This window comes from Pinus tabuliformis, chromosome 1_2 (genome assembly GCF_031772625.1).
Source record: "Pinus tabuliformis cultivar Carrire ecotype Pingquan chromosome 1_2, CPIR1, whole genome shotgun sequence".
Taxonomy (NCBI): domain Eukaryota; kingdom Viridiplantae; phylum Streptophyta; class Pinopsida; order Pinales; family Pinaceae; genus Pinus; species Pinus tabuliformis.
Window position 1 is genome coordinate 191969499 of NC_142298.1, and position 8876 is coordinate 191978374.

Consider the following 8876-nt stretch of genomic DNA (forward strand, 5'->3'; position numbering starts at 1 on the left):
TTTTCAGTGACCTCCATCTCACTTGCAACAGGGTTACTAGACAATGGCGAATATTGGTTAAAAGGAATGAGCCTAGATCTTGAATACTACAAGCCTTTCTTAAAGACGCCATACAGAGAAACACATACTCACCTTATGCCTTTCAGGTATTTATTGGAGAAATATGCCCCTTTGATGAAGACTGTCATGAGGTTCTTCACTTGTGAAGGTAGATTCTCCAGGTCGTATGCTTATCATATTCGCCTCACGATGCATTTCACCCCTCAAAAGCCACTCAAAATGTGTAACTATCTATCCATGAGCATTTCCAAAATGTCTGAAAACATACAATTAAAGGGAAAAGGCACTCCCCAAGCTTGTTTCATCATAATCTAATCAATATCATTGTCCTTTACCAGCTGGCAGAGAAAGGCATGGCTTGGGAAGCCTTTTTGGAAACAACCCTGAAATGGCATGAAGCAAATGTAGCATCTCAGTCTCCTAGTGTGCCAAAACAGCAAACAGATGTGGGGTCCTCTAGCAAAACAGTGGAGAAGACTCAGCTACCCAAACCTGAGGTGACTAAAGTGTATAAGAAAGGATAGAGGCTTGTTTTTTCTTCTGATGGACAGAAAGGGGCCAAACCTTCTTCATCGACAAAGCAAGAACCGACAGCAAGAGAGAAAGACGCAGTTGAGCATGTGTTTGAACTAGTTGATTTAGAGGCTGAGGATCAGACTTCAAACATACGACAAGCAATTAGGGATAAGGACTATCAAATCAAGGAGCTAAAAATAAATTTGGAAAGAGCAAAATATGTTATAGCATTCCTTGAACAGGAAAATAGTCAGCTCAAAGCAAAGGAGTTGATCATAGAAAAGGAAAAAGCCAAGTTATTGCAGCAATTTGGAAAAGGCAAGGAGATCATAGAATCAAGTGAGCCTGAAGCATCAAAGGGGTAAGGAAAGAGGAAAATACCAAGAACAAGAGGCATCAAGAAAGCTCTGCAAGAAGAGAAAGAACACATTTTGTTGAATGAAGACCTTGACCTAGAGGATAGGATTGCCCTTGAGGTTCATCAAGATAAGGAATATTGGCTAAATAGGGTAAATGAACACTTGGAGAAGCTCCTTGAGAAGGAAAATAGGGATAATCAGTTGCTCAGACACATGGCACATCACTATCAAGCTCAAAACATGATCGCCAATGTCAAAGTAAAGCAACTTGAAAATAAGCTCAAGGAGGCCAAAAAAGACCAAAAGGATGAGGGAAACTTGGAGATGCTTGTTGAAGCATCTATGAAGCTTTAAAAAACATGTTTTTACACCTTCCATCCAATTTTGAGCAAATTCTGAGCACATTAAGTTTTTTGAGAAATTTTGGTCTAAATTCAGAAATTTAGCTGCTCCAGAAGCACAGTGCTTTGCTTTTTCCTCGCGCCTCCATTTGAGTGAAGGTACACATTTTTGGAAAGCTATTTCCATCCTCTAAAAACCCATTTTCTCATATTTTACAGAGGTGGCTCAGGTTTGGAGAAAATTTCAAAAAAGTGGCAAAAAACTAGCATTCTGGACCATTTTTGATAGGCGGTGCACTTTTGGAGTGATCGGAGAATGGATATTTGAAGGCCTTTCCATGGTCCAAATTTAGAAATTCAAACTATTCTAGAAACTAGACTTGAAGGACTAGTTAACCATTCTCTCATTTTTTCATTTTGACCCCTGGAAGGCACCGGAAAATCAGCTCAAATTCGGCGCTGCGCTTCTGCACTTTTCTGTGTTTTAACTTGTAAATTTCACAGTGTAAAATTTCTAGTTTCTAGTTTGACTTAGTCAAAGTTAAGATTATCTATGTAATGGCACTATTTTTGAGGCTAGGTGATGTATGCATGAATAAATGTACATCATAGGTTGTTTTTTATGTTTATTAGGCCTCATAAGAGAAGCAAACTCCTAAACAAACTCTCCATGAAGTGTTTGAGTTTCGCCTTCTCACTCTCACCTGTTGGTTGAGAGAATCTTGGAGTCAGTTACTCCACCAAGGAACTCGACTCTTGAAGGTGGGAAAGTGGTCTAGGAGAGTCTATATGTATCATTTCTCTTGAGGAGAAGAGGGTTGAACTTTTTGTGAAGGAAGCTTGCATGTAAGCATGTTTTCAGCTAATACAGAGACAAGTTGCAGCTATTTTCAAGGAACTCTAGCCCAGTGAGTTCATGGTGATTGTACTTCATTATTTTTGTTTTATAATGGTATAAACATGTTTATCTACATTATATCTCTTCTTTCTTTGGATCCCTTACAGTAAAATACACATAATTCTTGTTTTTCAAGGTCTGTTATCTAGTTTTCATAGTTATGTGTATGTCTTCCTATGCTAATGAAATCATATTTACTTATGCTCATTATTTTCTTCCACACTATATCCTCTATACTACACTAAAAATATTCAAAATACACCATGGCTTCTGATATCTAGCTCCTTCTCATATTTTCTCCTGCACTCCTACAGCCTAGACCTATTTGTGGCTCCAAACCCTAAGTTCAGCAAACCCTAAAAACCAAAATTTCACAAACAAATAAACATTTCTAGCATAAAATTCATTTGCTTTAAAGTCATATCACTGATAAGAGACTTAGTGAGATCCCTCTCATGCTCAATAGGGCTAGCTGCTAAGTTGAAGTGGTTTGAGGTTACCCTTCTCGATTTCCTTTTCAGCCTAGGAGATTGTAAGGACTAACAAGCTCCCAATATATTAGCACGATGGAGAGAAACAACCATGCTTAGTGGAAGGTTTTTCTCTCATCTTGAGACTTGTGAAAATTCACAAGGAACTCGCTGCAGAGGTAGCACGACCAGTTAAACTACACGCCTTTCGTGCATTGTGCAGCTAACGCGATTACTGGCGTGGGAACCTTGTCCGCCCAGCATTTCCTCATTATCTTACCAGCAAGGATCTGCATGGAAATTTTCACCACGGGGTCGGTGATAGACGTGATGGAGTACATGCATGGCTGCTTAACTAGCTTGAACTTTTCCTTCATCCTTTCTGCCAAGTCACGCTCACTAGTTTTCCGCCAAACTCCTTGGCTAGAGTTAAGCCTGAATGTAGCAAGAGCGTGATCTGATGGATCAGCATGTCTGTGATTGGGATTGGTTCGCTCAGCCACAAACATCCATCATTTACCAGGGTTAACAATTTCTTGATAACAAAGATATTGATGTGGGAGCGGTGGTAGTGGGGCACCCACAGCAGGTTCAGCAGCCCCGACTGATTCACTCCATGAATCCACTTGACTGGCTCCAACACGATGACACTGGATTATTTATAGTACACCTGCTTCATGTAGTTCTTCGTCGTGAGGTGGGGGAACCTCTCGTGGTCCACCAAATCCCAGTCTTCCATTTTCAAGTGGGGAATCTGCACCAGGTGCAGACCTTCAAAGGTGATACTTTCTGGTAGCAGGGGCATATTTATGAGGAATTTCGCCGCATCTGGGTCCTTAGTGATCTTCACCTTTCCCTTACATGGAGGGATGTAAGCCGGAATTTGGAGATGGGCTGCATGCTCGTGGCATCTATATCCGTCGTGCCCTCTTCGACCTCCAAATCTACAACTTTCTCCTTATCCTTTGTTGGTTGTTTATCTTTCTTCTGGACCTGGGTAGAAAAGTGCTTCCTCAGCAACTCACGCACCATCATTGGCCTCTTCTGCTTATCTTTCTTGGGCTAGGGATGTTCACGCACTGGTGTAGGCTTTGACCTAGGCGACCTCGGAGACTCCATTCTGACAACTTCTGGAGCTGCTCCTTCAGAGGCAACAGTTCCTCCAATGCTCCCAGTCTCACCTGGTCTAAACATAGTGCTGAGAATAAACTGCTCGGTATGTTCAAGTAAAGTAGCAAACATAGAGCTTGCAACCAAATCTGTGAAAACGTGAGGATTAATTAACGATGGACAACACAGCTCAAAAGTCCTAAGGATGCAAAGTGTTCTCTGCTGGATGGCCACACGTAATTTATAAGCGAATTTGAATTCAAATATGACCGTTCAACCCCAAAATCTATCCATAAATGCAGATTTGGCCGCAGATCTTCAAAGATTTCAGCCTTAAATGTCCCCCCCCTGCACTCCTCTTTACCGTCTCATGGTTGTCAAATCATGAACAGTGACTGTAATGGTCATTTACTGGCGGTGTTGTGTGGTGTCTCCCCTCATAACGTAGCTCCCTTCGCGCCTTTTGATACTGTGACACCACCCTTTTCCACGCAGCCCCTCTGGCGCGTAGTTCCACCAACCGGGCAGTGTATTTTATAGTCTCGTGCTCCCTTGCAGCTGCCTGGAGCTCTAAGATTGTCCTACAGTCATGTAGTCATTGAGTCGGATCCCCTGTGTATGGCTTCAACCGGTTTCCATTTACCCTTCCCGAAAACATCTCTCCATTCAAATTTGCGAGCTGAACTGCGCCACCATTTGTAATTTATTTAATGACATATGGCCCCAGCCACTCCATCTAAAACTTTCCTGGAAACTTAGTGAAATTGCTATCATATAATAAAACCAAGTCATTTACCTTGAAGGTGCGCAGTTTGATGTGTCGATCATTCCAAGCTTTTTTGTGTTCCTTATGAACCTATTAATGGAATCCAGCCAGAAACCTATCCTCTTCGAGCTCCATTAGTTGTGTGAACCTTTCTTCTAAGGCTCTGCAGTTCACCATTCCTGTGAAAGTTGCTACGTGTAGACTCGGCACGATGTATTCCATCGACATTACAGTCTCTACATCATAAATGTTAGAGTCTAAGGAGTCACAATATAATCCAGCCGACCTAACAATAATAATATAAAGCCACAAAAATAACAATAGAGGGATTCTATGGGGCACAGTAATAACAATATGGGGGCAGTAGGGGCACAACAATATTAATAAGGGGTATAACTACAATAGTAATGGGGTAATCACTAGTATTATAAGGACCCAACATGCCCCTCTCCTTCAAAAAAGTGTTGTCCTCAACACTTGAGTAGTTCTGGATACTTCTGCATAAAATTCTCATCCTCCCATGTGGAATCTTCAGCAGATAAGTTCTTCCACTTGATAAGATACTCTGAAATTGATCGATTTTGTAGCTGTCGAGTTCTTGTTTCTGTCACTGCTTCCGGTTCCAATATAATTTTTCCTTCCTCGTCAAGTTCTGGCAATATTGTTTGAACTGGGAGCTTTTCGCCTATAACCTTCTTTAAACATGAAACATGGAAAATTGGGTGTAATCGAGAAGCTGCAGGAAGCTCCAATTTGTATGCCATAGTACCAATCTTTTGCAACACCTTGTACGGACCATAATACTTTGGTGATAATTTATTATCCTTTTTAGCTTGCTTGAGGGACATTTGCTTATATGGTTGTAGCCGTAGGAATACCCAATCACCTACATCAAAACTTCTTTCACTGCGATGTTGATCTGCCTGTTGTTTCATTCTATTATGTGCCAACACAAGATTATCCTTTAAGAGTTGGAGGACTTGTTGTTGATGTTCGATGTGATGTTCCACTGCCTGAACCTTAGAATTTTTTCTTAAATATGATGTGATGGATGGTGGTTGATACCCATAAAGTGCCATAAATGGGGTCATTTTTGTTGCTGTATGGAAGGAAGTGTTATATCACCATTCAGCCAGAGGCAACCATTTGACCCATTGTGTCTGTTTATCAGATACAAAGCAACGAAGGTATCCTTCCAAACATTTGTTTACTATCTCAGTTTGCCCATCATATTGAGGATGATAAGATGAGCTATGAGCTAACTGAGTACCAAGACAAGAAAATAATTGTGTCCAAAAGTTTCCCGTGAAAATGGGATCTCTGTCACTTACAATAATCTTTGGGTTTCCATGTAGCTTTTGAATTGTTTCCATAAATGCAGTAGAAACTGTATTGGCTTTAAATGGATGTGATAATGCACAAAAGTGTGCATACTTGGTAAGTTTGTCAACTACCACCATGATGACACTCTTTCCCTCAGACTTGGGTAAACCTGTGATAAAATCCATTGAAACCTCCTCCCAACGTTGGCTTGGAATGGATAAAGGTTGTAATAGACCCAGTGTTTTAATTGTTTCAACTTTATTTTGTTGGCAAACCAAACATTCCGCCACAAACTTTTGAATATCTGATTTAAGGCCATCCCAAAAAAATTCCTTCTTAACCCTATGGTAAGTTTTTAAAAATCCTGAGTGCCCTCCTAAGGGAGAAGTGTGCAATTCCATAAGAATCTTTTGTTTTAGCTGGGAATTCTTACAGAGGTATAAGCGATCTTTGTACCATAACGAATCATTTTGCCAGCTAAATGTATCAGACGTACTAGAATCTTTTTGTAACTTTCGAATAAGTGCCCACACTTCTTCGTCATTCTTCCATTCCTCCCTTGCTTCGTTTATCCAATCTGGTTGGATAATAGAAATGGCGCACAACAATGCTTCCACATCCTCATCCTTTCTTGAGAGTGCATCTGCCACCACATTTTGCTTCCCTTTTTTGTAGATGATTTCAAAGTCATAACCCAACATCTTTGTGACCCACTTTTGTTGCTCTTCAGAGGATAATCTTTGTTCTAAAAAGTATTTAAGGCTATCATGATCAGTTTTTACCTTGAAGTGTCTTCCCATTAGGTAGGGTCGCCATTTCTTAAGTGCATGGAGTATTGCCAACATTTCCTTGTCACAAATAGCTTTGCTTAAAAACTTTCCTTTGATTGGACGACTTTCAAAAGCAATGGGTCTTTCATCTTGCATTAGAACAGCACCAATTCCATTTCCTAAAGCATCACATTCCACAATAAAGGTTTTTGTGAAGTCCGGTGTAGCTAAGACCGGTGCTTGGCACATTGCCTCTTTAAGATGTTCAAAGGCCTTTGTTGCTTCCGGAGTCCATGAAAATGCATCTTTCTTCAATAATGTTGTTAGAGATGCTGCTATTCTCCCATAATTCTTAACAAACTTGCGATAATACCCTGTCAACCCGAGAAATCCTCGCAGATGCTTTATGGATGTGGGGATTTTCCATTCCTTAATGGCTTTAATTTTGCTAGGGTCTACCTTAACTCCTTCATGAGATACAATATGACCCAGATATTCCACCTCCTGGACTCCAAAGAAACATTTGGACCTTTTTGCATATAATTGTTTCTCCTCCAATAGTTGTAGCAGCCTGTCAACATGTTCAACATGATCCTTCCAAGACTTGTTGTAGATTAGTATATCATCAAAAAATATTAACACAAATTTTCTAAGGAATGGTTTTAAAATTGAATTCATCAAACCTTGAAATGTTGAAGGTGCATTGGTAAGGCCAAAAGGCATGACCAAAAATTCATAATGACCCTCATGAGTTCTAAATGTTGTTTTCAGAATGTCTTCAGTCTTCATTTTGATTTGATGATATCCTGAACAAAGATCCAACTTGTTGAAGTAAATTGATCCATGCAATTCATCCAGTAATTCATCAATGACAGGAATGGGGAACTTATCTTTAATAGTGAGCTTGTTGAGCTCCCTATAATCCGGACACATCCGCCATGATCCATCCTTCTTGTGCACCAATACTACTGGAGCAGAGAAATCACTTTGACTCGGTTGAATTATACCAACCTCTAGCATTTCTGCAACCATACGTTCAATTTCACTCTTTTGGACATAGGGATATCTGTACAGCCTGATGTTTGGAGGAAAACTTCCTGGAATCAGATGAATAGCATGATCATGATCACGCCTAGGTGGGAAACCTTTGGGAGTCTCAAATACCTTGGAATGATTGTCCAAGACTTTTTGGAGATCTGGAGAAATAGATGATTCCGATGTGGAAACATCTAGTGAACATAATTGTGCAATTACACCTCTTTGCTCCCTTTTTAGAAGCTTTGTCATACCATTAGAGCTGATTATCTTTCCTGGTTTCCTTGCAATACCCCTTAATTCAACTTCCTTTCCTTCCGTAGAAAATTTGATGAAAAGTTCTTGAAAATTAGAAGCTATTGTACCCAAGGATTGTAGCCATTGGACTCCTAGTACAACATCAGCACCTCCCATTGGAATGGAAAGCATTGGGCTAGTCAATACATATTCTCCCATGGATAGCTTGATATTATGGCACTTTCCAGAGCAATTTATTGTTCCTCCATTTGCAATCATCACTTGACACTCTGGTGCTGGATATAGGAAGCAATTCAATTCTTTTGCTACCTTACAATGAATAAAATTGTGGGTGCTTCCTGAATCAATCAACACTATTACCTTTTTCTTCTTGATTTGTCCTTCTATCTTGATGGTTTGAGGAGTGGTAATTCCCGCCAATGCATTACAAGATATGGTCGGATTTATTTGTTCTTCATCTAGGCTTTGTTCTTGGAGTATATCCTCTTCTTTTGACCTTTCTTGCTCCTTTTCTTCTTCCTCTTCACAATCTATGTAGAATAATTTCTTCTCAACACACTTATGACCTTTAGTGTATCTGCTATCACAACTGTAACAAAGCCCTTTTGCTCTTTTTTCTTCCAATTGTTGTGGTGTCAACCTTATAGGTTATGGAAGACTAGGGGAAACAACACTTCCGTCGTTATAGTTGTGAGTGGTATGCTTCCTGGTTGCCATAATTTTGCTTTCCATTTTTCTTGCTAACCTAAATGCCTTCTCTAATGAATCAGGTTCCCAAAGGCGAACATCATGTTGGATATTATCCTTTAAAGACCTTATGAACACATCAATCCTATGCTCCTCTGGAATATCTTTTACCCTTATGTTCAATTTTTGGAATTCCTCAATGTGCTCCATTATTGAACCCTTTTGTTTGAGACTTATCAATTGGCTAAAAAAAGTGTTGCTTTTTGTATCCTCATAATGTGCT